Here is a 12,306-nt window from a genome sequence, read left to right as displayed (position 1 = left end):
CTTTCAATTGACGAATTTACGCAAAGCTGAATCAGCTCATGCGACACCTACATTAGAACTCAAAACTACAAAAGTGAGGGTGCTTGTTTATTCTACGCACTGAAAAGCAAGGTTCGGTGGTGATTATTAATTTTATTTCAATTTATATTCATTTCAGCCATTGAATGTCGTCCGTATATGGTAAGAAATTTGGAGTTTTGTATATTTAAGATGGTTTCAACACGCGATTTGACCAAAGTCATAGATAATCTTCGAAAATTTTAAGTTTGATAATGCATACCGGTTATTGATACTATGGATAATTGCGATGAAATCGATATCATATCAAATTGGCTGATATCATTGATTATGTAGGGGTCGATACGAGAAGGATTTGCAGTATTTTTAGCGCAAAACACCCTATTCATCGTTTACTTAGTTGAAAAATTGTTACAATACTTATAACAAGCCATTTCTCGTAATATACATAGCACATTGTAAAATGATGATTTTCTAACCTTTTCAGCATGGAAAGAATACATGAAACCGGGAAATTTGAAGATAAATTCTGGTTTGTCTAGAAAATTTGAACGAATTTCATACCAAAAAAACAAAACATCCTCATTTTACTCGCTGCGCCATCTGGTTGTAAACCCAACGTAAATTCGTCAAATGGATACGTGTCAAAATTTGACAGCAATCGGTCGATTGGTTCGTGAGTTACAGCATTGAGAGTGAAGCAACTTTTGTTATGGTGAAAAAAAATGGAAAAATCACATACTAATGAAAACGATGGCAACAATCCATGAATTGCTTCCGCATCCACCGTATTCTCCCGATCTGGCCTCAGCGACTATTTTCTGTTTGTAGACCTGAAGAGAATGCTCTCTGGCAAGAAATTTAAGACCGATAATGAAGTGATTACCGAAACTGAGGCCTATTTTGGAAAAACCGAAAGAGTACTATAGAAATGGTATCAAAAAGTTGCACGATCGCTATAATCGTTGTATCACCCTCGGAGGCAATTATGTTGAATAATAAAATTGAATTTTGCTAAAAAATAATAGTTTTATTGTGTTACCTTACAAACTTTTCAGCCGAACTGTTAAACGTTAAGAAAAGTAATATGAAAAATGGAATTTAAATGTGATTCTACATGAAAAACTGTATCCATTCAGTCAAATATATATATTTGTGTTTTTAAAGAAAATGCTTCGTTTATCATCTAAATTTAGGTTATCGGCCCTTCTGGAGCAATACACAACCAATAATCCAGTCATCGAAAATAGTTTTTATAGCTGTATTCAAAAATCGCCTTCAGTTCAAGCAGCGAATACGTTTTTATGTATTCAATGCTATCAAAACGGGTTTCGCGGAGCGGTAATTTGAGTTTCGGAAATAGGAAAAAATCACACCCACACCCATTATGCGTTGGATAAAACTGAGATCAGAATTTGATCGTTTACTCATGTCTTCATCCACTTGATTGCGATGATTTTTTGACGTAGGATTACGTCGTTCGGGAACATATTGGGGTACAAATTGAAAATCGAAAATCGAGCACATCGTGAAAATTGTCCAATTTCAAACGCTTATTACTCAGTCATTTCATGATGGATTGATGAATTTTTTGCGTCAATCGATTTCGGCACTCCATAACAATTTTTTATATTGATGAAAATAATGTATGTCATGAAACTAACTATCGAACAATTGAAAAATCTCAACCCTTTTCCTATCGGAAATACTCTCTTTTGATTGGTCGAAATTGACGACACATGCGTCGGTTCCCTAACAGAGACATTAAAACCAAGCAACCTGGAGGAAATCGGCATTGAAAATACATAAAAGAAGGGGGAGCTTCTGCTCCCACCGAAATATGTTCCCTAACAGAGACATCTAAACCAAGGTGCCTGGGGGAAATCAACATTGCAAATACATGAAAGTAGGGGGAGCTTTTGTTCCCACCGAAAAGTGTTCCCTAACAGAGATATTAAAACCAAGGTACCCGGGAGAACTCGGCATGGCAAATATATGCAAGTCGGGGACATTTTTGTATTGCATGTAAGATGAGTGATACGAGGTGTGTTCCCGCCCGAGAACGGGTCGTTCGTTTTAAGCTGTCTGTTCTGTTGTGTTCATTTTCACCCAAGGGAAGTTTATACTGCGAGAAAAATTAAAGTAATTGGCATTACTTATTATTATAAGCAAATATAAATATTAGAGAAGGTGCATTTGCATATGAATTAAAATTCTGATTATACGCGAGCGTAACACAAGCAAATTTATAACACATGCAAATTGGGGTTCTTTTGGTATTAACAAGTTCCTCCGCGTAGTAACTCGATGTTGATAATTCCTTAATATTTTCCTTCGTTGATAGTATTGGCCTTCTCTTCGTTGGCCGAGGCATTTTGATTGAATGTAATACTTTTCCGTTTACTGTTTTTGAAAAGCATAGGCAGCCGTGGCAATGCTCCGAGCTCTGCAATATAATTTTCATACCCAATGTTTAAGTTGCTAAAACTTACATTATAGACCCATTAAACGTAAAAATAATAATTGTATTGATATCAACACAATTTTATTCTATTGATTTTCATGACATGAAACGCTATGACTCAGGAATAACATTTTATTGAGTGGTTTTTATAGCTGTTTCGATGATGTTGTCTGGCATCAGTGTCGAAAAAATAACGATGCTTTCACCAATACAAACAAAACCATTGCCGAAGATTGAAAAACGAAAATTTAACTTTCAAAGTACTTCCTCGAGTTTTCCGACGTTTTTCACTATACAGTGCGACAGCAGATGAAAATTTAACATCTTGTGAGTAATCGATTAGAATTTGGTTGATATTAATTGATGGGAAGTGTGCGAAAACGATCATTTTCTTCACATTGTTTCGCAAAATTATTGATTTTCAGGCGAGGGGTGAGGGAGGGAGATGAAAGAAATGAGCGCCATTGTGGCAACCATTTGTGGCTAGCTTCCACCTTCACCTTAACTCTGTATAAACCATTCTTTAGATTCTGTTGATCATTTATTGAGTAGAACTCGAACTCGGTGTTTTTGTGTGAAAAGAATGCGAACGCTGATAAGATCTACACCCTGTTGGGGTAAAATCGACACCTTGAGGGAAACGAATGAAAACTTGCTACAATGATTTCAAAGTATAAAGAGTATGAGGCCATATGCCATGTTGACACTTTGAGAGGGGACATTAGGGTGCCAATGAAAATGGTCATCGCGAATTTCAAAAAGTTACCCCATAAAAAATGTTCATTACCTCGAAAAAAACATCTTATCCAAAATATCAGCTCAATCGGACGTAATGGAGAGTGGCACAAAACGGTCAAAGTTTGAGTTTTTTGAAAATCGAAAAATCACCCAAGGGGAGCGTAAAGGAAATCGGGTTTTCCAAAAAAAAAAAAATTTGATGCCAAATGTCTTAAAATTGCATGAAACGTCGAGATCTACTGTCATTTCGATTTTTTTTTTTTCAAAAATCGACATTCTGGGTCTCGATTTTTTCTCATACATTTATTGGCACCCTCAGGGTCATAGTTGTAAATGTTAACGACATTCGTTTGCAAAGACTTTAAATGGTATGAAAACTAAGAAATCCATTTAGAGAAAAAAAATCTGTCGGAGTCAGTCATTTTTCGAAAGGATCGACTACCGGCAAGCGCTAGTTTCCATTGCCAATCTCGCTCACGGATTTTAAGAATTAAGAACGATTGGATTGGACCCTATCAACACTGTTTCGGTTTGAAATTCGCTTGCATCCAGCCTCAGTACCCATTCAAATAAAAACAAACTAATAATTCACGCTTGAATCAATGTTTTTCAGCTTCTCACTTGACTTTTTTCTTTGCAGATATTATACCAACGCGCGATCAACTCAGCTGAACAGAGCAAAATCTAATAGAATTTGTTCCCTTTCTTTTATTTTATCATGCTCTTGTGCTATCAGAACAGTGGATCAGTTTGGATAGTGGCTGAAGCTGTTGATTATTTAGGCGAAAAAAACTAATAAAACAGTTGACATAGAACAAGAAAGCTGAAAACAGAACAGAAAAATTAAAACAGAAGAAACCGAATAATTGTGCTGTGGCGTTCTGTCTCATGGATTGAGGAACATGAAGTGAATGAAACCAGTCGGATTAGAAAGAACCCGGAATTAAATTAAATTTATCTCGTAAACTGTGTGCAGTGAAGTTTTTTTTCCTCCTCAGGAAAACGGTGGTCATTCGCAACGTTCAGCGAGCAAAAAAAAACCCACTGGGAGGGACGAAAGCCATCCCCCGGTGGCAGAAAGCGTCATTAAACATACCGACGTCGATCTTTTGAATGGCTTGTGTCAACTGTGAGTAGTTGGCAAGTTTAAAAGTGAAAACTTTCAAACGGAAAGTGACGGTGAGACCCCTTTCCTTCAACAGAAAAAAAAACTTTGTCTCGCTGTGTGACAAGTGAACGGTGCCAGAAGTCGAGTCAAGTCTGCGCCAGTCTGAGGACAGACAGTTGAGTGATGATCATGAATCGTATGTAGAGACAGAAAGAAGAATCACAGGTGAGTCTTTTTTTGCTGATTGAATCACCTTAACGAGACATTCTTTATTATTTGTGCAATGCAGGATTTTTCCTTGGTTGGCAGCACAAGCTGGATCTATATAAGATTTGATTGAAATTAACGATAATTATTGAAGCATGTCTAATGCACTCATTTCGGGTTTGGAAGAACGAACTAATTCTAAAATAAAAAAAAAATAAAAAGGACACGTGTACACGCGAATGCCTAATAACAATGCGATTTATATTCTGCAAACGTGTTGCAGATCATTCACTGCGCTCACACCACTGTGCGATACATAGGCGATATCACTATCATATACTACATACCGATGCTACTTGCTACGGCACCAAAAAATTACTTTTTTATGCTTTAAACTGCCGTTTTACGTATAGTTCCCACATGTTACTTTTCAATTAATTTCACTTTTCTTCATAAAACTTCATATTCAAATCATAACCGTCCCACCATGTATGTTTAAACCGTAATCAAGCTTGATTGATTCAAGTGAGGGGATCTAGTCACATTTCATTAACCCTCCTATACTCGCGTGCAAAATCATAACACGTATACTCGCGCACGGTGTCACAGACCGAAAACTAAACTTCTCTGTAATGTTGCCATTGTGTATTTATCAGGCTTTATAGGCATTTATTTGAAGAAGAGGGTATGATTGAATGAAAAAACTCCTAAAAATATGTTTTCTTCGTCTTTATTATGTCTTAATAGTCATCTATAGTATCACAGAGTAATTTTTGATACTCTAACACAAATAACGAAATTCGAATTTTTCACTGTTATTAATTGAAAGTAAGCAACTGAATATAATTCATGGAAGTATAAAGAGCTATAAAAGAACATAAAAACGTATTATTCGATTGTGGTTTCATTGGTGTAAGAATCGGAATATAGCATCACTGAATGCTCGAAGTAAACATATTTTTTACATATCATGCAGTTGTTGCGTGTTTTTCGGTTTTTTTTTTATCAAAGAGAAGAATGTATATCGTATTCTAGATAATTACCAGATGATAAAGGTTCTGGAATGTGAAGTTTGCGTATTTTTAGTATTCTTTGTCTCTTAATTCTTGGTAAACTAAGAATTAATGCCTTTTTTTAGATGGGGCATAAAGAGATTATATAAAAGGATTTCTAGGAACTTCCTTTTCTTTTTCTTGTTTTCTTGTAGATATTGTCCATTATAAAAAAAATGTCCCCGAAACTGTAACTGTTAAAAATTACCATAAGCCACCGATTAGTTTATAGTTTACTGTTTACAATTCTTCCACAAGTGAAATTCTTTCACAAGTGTGTATATGTATGACCATTATATTTAGCGAATAACTATACGAAAGTCAAACATTCATATTTTGCTTTTGAACTTATGAATCTAACGACGAATATATCGACGAATAGTTAATATATGGATCCGTTCAATCCAGTTACAAAAGGGACTGAAATCAAACAAGAATAGTCTGGTCATTATCTTATGCATTATATTCAATGAATATTCCACGTCGCTAACATTAATTTATACATTTCATTCAACAATATTCTAGAATATGAAAAATGGCACTTGTCCAAAAAAGTTACTCTTATACTCGCGTCGGTGTGTCAGACCGAAAGTGTTATAAAAGTGGCACACGTCCCCATTGTACCAACACATGCGATACGCTAAACGATGACGAACGACGAATAACGAAGCTAGAGAGAATCGCAAAGTCGCAGTGTTGATATTTTCTGAGAAATGAACGAATTATTGATTTCGCGGTCTGACAGACTAACGCGCGAGTATAGGAGTGATAAACAATAGTTTAGTGCTTATAAAAAACCCGGTGTATTGCTAAACTGAAATGCACAAACCTTCTGGTGGACAAATATGTGAGAAAACTTTGATTGCGTTTTTTTCAATTGCTGATTTTGAAACATGGGACAACTTGCGTAGAACGACAGAGTACTGCTCTAATTTAAATTTTCGTATTTGTGTATCCGTGATTTTTATTTTTTTTTAGAATTTTTAACATTGTATAGCATTTCTTCATATGCGAGATAACTGCTCTCGCAGTCCTTGGCTCTACTTACACATTTGAAAAGAGTGTCAAAATCAAGGCATTGCTTCGCATTTTAAAGATGATGATAAGTTCAAACCGGAAAAATACAAAACAAACAAATTGAATAATTCTACAAAAAGATCAGATGTCGATATGTGTTATCTCACGAATTTAAATTCGCGAATGCAATAAAACCATAAATCTCAGGAAAATAAAAAGTTGCAGATGGTGAAAAAATTGTTTTGTTTTCAACTCTCGAAACATTCTAAAAAAACACATTTATTAAAAAAACGTACGAATATATTCAAAAGCAATACAGGGAAACTTCGATATAACGTACCCTCGATATAACGTCACTCGTCACTGTACGTTATACATTTTACCTCGATATAACGTACACATTTCCAAAGTGTAAAGGAAAATTTAATTCAATATTTTTTTCTGATAGAACAATGAATTACCTGTATTATGATGCTAAAACAAGTTTTGTACCTTCAATAAATCCCGAAATACAGCTGGTTTTGTGATTCTGGATTCTAAATGAATCAAGCTTTAATCAACAGTACGAAGGAAAAAATCATGAGAAAGGCTGGCTTCGTCTAGTGATTGAAGTTATTCATTAACTTTACTAAAACAGCAACACAATAATGTATTATAGACTACGTTTGTGAGTACTTTGTTATGCTTCGATATAACGTACAATTCGATACAACGTACAATTTTGAAAGTGAAATGTACGTTATATCGAAGTTTACCTGTACTAGGTTTCTAATTAAGTCAAAATTGAATCAAATAAAAAATGTAATTAAATAAAATTAAATAAATTACAAAAACATTTGTTTTGTGCAATGCTCTAAAATTTCTGAAAAAATCACATATCAAAAACTTGTTCGTTAAAACGAAAATTAAAGCAGTAAAGTACCGTCGATGGGGGTAAGAGTGGGTCATGGGCGTGTGATTGGGTCAAAACGGAGAAAGTTACTATTAGTGATATATTGACAAATATTGCGAATATTTTTTAAAGATGTGTACCGTTTAGTAAGAGACATATTTTCACTACTTTCGAAGCATAATACTCAACTGTAGTACAAATGGTTATTGCTTAATAATTCATCAAAGTTTGGTGTATTTACACATGCATATACAAATCAAAATTTGGATAAATTATTAAACAATAACCGGTATGACCCAATCTCACCCCCATCGACGGTGTTTAAAAAAACAAAAATTTCGAAATGTAAAAAAAACACCATTTGCGATGATTTTTTTCTGACGATTTGTCGCGGTATACCACAGTAAGATGAACTTAGGATATTTTTTCATGTTTTCATTTCTAATTGAGAATGGCGCAAAAAAAAACTAAGAAGTACGTTTTTCACAATAGTTTGTTATAGTGAATCATATAGGGGTTCAAAAAATTACCTAAATTTCCAATTTGGTGCCCTATACATTATTATCCTTTTTTTTTAATATTCCTCGATGCACTTTCCGTTTGTTTTCAATTTTTTATCTCGAAGTTATTGAGAATTCCGTAAATGAAAACGGAACTTTTTTCACCATAGATCCTATTAAATAAAAATTAGAGTAAAATTGGGTCTCAGAGTAATTTTTTTTCAAAATTTCGAAATGATCGAAAATATATATTATTTTTTTTGTAACGCGAAAAACACTCCTAAAATTCTGAAAAAAATCACATATATCTTAAATAGATGTAGGAAGAAATTTGAATACAAACTAGAGTAGTACTGAATCTCATAATATAAAAAAAAATAAAATTTAATTTAAAATAAAAATAAAAATGAATTTAAATTTTTTTTTAGTATTTGATTTTCTGATGAAAAAATTGTTTGAAAATATTTATCGATACATCTAAGATGCACATTCAGTATTTTTTTCAAATTTTTATCTCGAAGCTTTTGAGGATGGCGTGAAGTAAACGAAAAAGTACGTTTTTCGCTATAGATCCTATGTTAAACCACATAGGGGTTCAAAAAAACCATCAAAATTTCTTATTTAATATCCTATACAATATTGCCATACAGCTAGCGATTTGGTTTGGGGGCACTTTTTACTCCCTTACCCGGCCAGGCCCTTTAAAAGTTATTAACCACCCTTGAATGTAAATGTGATTCATGTGAATTACATTAAACACACTTGCTATAAAACTAATCAATTTATAATGCATACAGATTATTTTTTTTGCCTAATTACCCGGGGTTCAACTTCAATAGCATGGTTGAAAACTTACTTAACATGCCCTGGGGTTAAAAAGGAGAAGTGCCCTTCTTGATTTCTAAACTGACGGCCACGCTAAACAAATCTAAAGGCCATGAATTTATTGTTGCCATTAAAAAGTTTCCTACGATGTGTAATTTATTCGCTAATGGATCTTCACTGGAATGCCAAAGTGCACCCGGGTACATGAGGAACTGATGATGGAGATTTCCGTTTACTTCATAATTTGACGAAGTGCGTCTAGCAGAAAATTAACAACTCAAACAAAGCTTTCCATTGATCACCTGGAAAATGTGAATAATGAAATCTCGCTACCTTTTGTGGTTATGCGTGTGCAAATTACACGGCACTAACTCCTGTAAGTGATACATAATCCCAGCTATAGGCCCGAAATCATAACTCAATGTCGCGTCGCAATACAATCACCGGCCACAAATCAAACGGTGCATTACGCAATTTCCTCGCGGGTCGTAGCTGAGGTTTAGCAACATTAGTAAATATGTTTATTTAACACTTTTGCAGTGTATGGACGGTTCGATTTCGTGGGCCAATGGACGAAACCAACAACAATGAAAAATAAAAAAATAACGCTTGGCGAATGAATTTCGCCGGCGGTTCTTCGTACTGCTGGCCTTTCCAAACATGAAAGGCTCAAATTAGGCAAAGCTGGCAGCAATAATAATAATAGCGTGCTGGTGGTTGTTATTGACATTTTCGCTACTAATGCCGAGTTTCAACCGGACTCGTACTGTGTATGTGTGTTTGAGCCACTCTGGCGGCTCTCGTTCTTCTTTCGTGAACTTTTGCCCAAACTTTTCCCGGAGATCCGCTGAAGTTTGCCTCGCGCTGTTGGGCAAAACATGTTTATTTGCATTGACCGTTTTTTCCACGCGCCGCGCTGGATACACGGCAAACGAATCCAATGAAGAACATAAACACCGAGTGAAACAAACTTCTTCCGAAGTCATCAGTAGTTAGCATAACAACCTTGAATCGTTTCGCAGTGTAATTTCTCCTCATCTTAAATACAGCAGTATGAGAAATTTATTCACTGCAGGGGTGGTGAACGTCGTCGGCATTTATGAAAAAACAAAATGGATGGAATGCGGTGCGAAAACAAGCACAATATTATGCCAGAGAAGTCTGTTTCCACCATTAACTGTCATATTTATGTATTTTTGCACTAATCAGTTACAATGAAACATCGGCACCACGATAAGAGCTGATGTATTGCTATCCTTCTCGATAGTGGCGATAAACCTGCGGGGACCGGTCGGATAAGAAAAAGAAGTTCAATAGCCGAGATCACGCGGATTCGTAGCCACGCAGAGAAACTTGAGTCACCATTGCGGAGCTTGTGACGCCATAAATCTGTCCAAATTGCCATCCCAGCAGAATTTTTATGTTTGCTTTAGCCTACTCGTAACCTAAAGCCAGCCCACATATTTGTACGATTGACCGAGGGGAGCGGTTGTCGCTCCCGATTTTGTTACCATTTCGCGGGGATTCTGCAGTTCCTATTTCATTTTCCGAGCACAGCTCGTGGATGGGAGAAAATTACATCGCGGATATCATCACAGGCGTTTAAATTGGGTTGTTACGAATCCATTGTTGGGTGATTTCCTTTTCTAACGCTTGATGTTTCTAGCAATACTTCAAGTGACATTTTTATCTCTTTCTCTAATATTCGAATCTCTTCGGGAGGGAAATTTGGCATGAGCGATGGGTGGCTTTGTGATATAGGATCCAATATCAGTAATCTATTCAACTAAACCAATCAAATCAAGACCAAAACCAACACCAATTCATTTTGTAAAAATATTCATCGGGCTCTTCATTCAACTACGTCAGCTATTTGTGTAATTAATAAATGTCCCATTGGTGCCCGTGATTTACGGTTAATCACTATTTGTCATCGCTTTCTTCGCATAATGATTAAATAGGGAAGCGGTTTGTAGTTATCCTCCATTTATCCTCCGTGCTGTTGTAAGGTTTTGGAGGATAGCTACAGATTCATGAAGGATGAGAGTTTGGTATGTCGTAGATGAGTGTTTGGCATGTCAAATTGTAGGTTTTTTGTTCCTCTTTCCAACAATGTATAGAAAGTATCGTATTTTTCCATCCTTTCCCGGAAAAATTACAAAAACGCATTGGGCAAACGGAGGATAACTACAGATTCATGAAGGATGAGAGTTTTGTATGTCGTAGATGAGTGTTTGGCATCTCAAATTATAGATTTTTTGCTCCTCTTTCCAACAATGTATAGAAAGTATCGTATTTTTCCATCTTTTCCCGGAAAAATTACAAAAACGCATTGGGCAAACGGAGGATAACTACAGATTCATGAAGGATGAGAGTTTCATATGTCGTAGATGAGTGTTTGGCATGTCAAATTGTAGGTTTTTTGCTCCTCTTTCCAACAATGTATAGAAAGTATCGTATTTTTCCATCCTTTCCCGGAAAAATTACAAAAACGCATTGGGCAAACGGAGGATAACTACAGATTCATGAAGGATGAGAGTTTTGTATGTCGTAGATGAGTGTTTGGCATCTCAAATTATAGATTTTTTGCTCCTCTTTCCAACAATGTATAGAAAGTATCGTATTTTTCCATCTTTTCCCGGAAAAATTACAAAAACGCATTGGGCAAACGGAGGATAACTACAGATTCATGAAGGATGAGAGTTTCATATGTCGTAGATGAGTGTTTGGCATGTCAAATTGTAGGTTTTTTGCTCCTCTTTCCAACAATGTATAGAAAGTATCGTATTTTTCCATCTTTTCCCGGAAAAATTACAAAAACGCATTGGGCAAACGGAGGATAACTACAGATTCATGAAGGATGAGAGTTTCATATGTCGTAGATGAGTGTTTGGCATGTCAAATTGTAGGTTTTTTGCTCCTCTTTCCAACAATGTATAGAAAGTATCGTATTTTTCCATCCTTTCCCGGAAAAATTACAAAAACGCATTGGGCAAACGGAGGATAACTACAGATTCATGAAGGATGAGAGTTTCATATGTCGTAGATGAGTGTTTGGCATGTCAAATTGTAGGTTTTTTGCTCCTCTTTCCAACAATGTATAGAAAGTATCGTATTTTTCCATCTTTTCCCGGAAAAATTACAAAAACGCATTGGGCAAACGGAGGATAACTACAGATTCATGAAGGATGAGAGTTTCATATGTCGTAGATGAGTGTTTGGCATGTCAAATTGTAGGTTTTTTGCTCCTCTTTCCAACAATGTATAGAAAGTATCGTATTTTTCCATCTTTTCCCGGAAAAATTACAAAAACGCATTGGGCAAACGGAGGATAACTACAGATTCATGAAGGATGAGAGTTTCATATGTCGTAGATGAGTGTTTGGCATGTCAAATTGTAGGTTTTTTGCTCCTCTTTCCAACAATGTATAGAAAGTATCGTATTTTTCCATCCTTTCCCGGAAAAATTACAAAAACGCATTGGG

General features: G+C 35.6%; 1 protein-coding gene across 11 annotated transcripts in view; it reads left to right on the top strand.

Annotated features, from left to right (window-relative positions):
* The window catches only part of LOC129780389 (zinc finger CCCH domain-containing protein 13), a 372,838-nt gene that overhangs the window by 19,961 nt on the left and 340,571 nt on the right, over nt 1–12,306 (top strand). For 8 of the 11 annotated variants that reach the window (XR_008743905.1, XM_055788597.1, XM_055788596.1 and 5 more), the window contains exon 2: nt 3,861–4,553. The exons of the other annotated variants lie outside the window; for them this stretch is intronic. The gene's annotated coding sequence lies outside the window, so the exon portion shown is untranslated. The remainder of the gene's footprint in view (nt 1–3,860; nt 4,554–12,306) is intronic. 11 annotated transcript variants of the gene reach the window in all.

Source organism: Toxorhynchites rutilus, chromosome 3, assembly GCF_029784135.1.
Source record: "Toxorhynchites rutilus septentrionalis strain SRP chromosome 3, ASM2978413v1, whole genome shotgun sequence".
NCBI lineage: Eukaryota > Metazoa > Arthropoda > Insecta > Diptera > Culicidae > Toxorhynchites > Toxorhynchites rutilus.
This window is presented reverse-complemented; position numbering and strand designations above follow the sequence as displayed.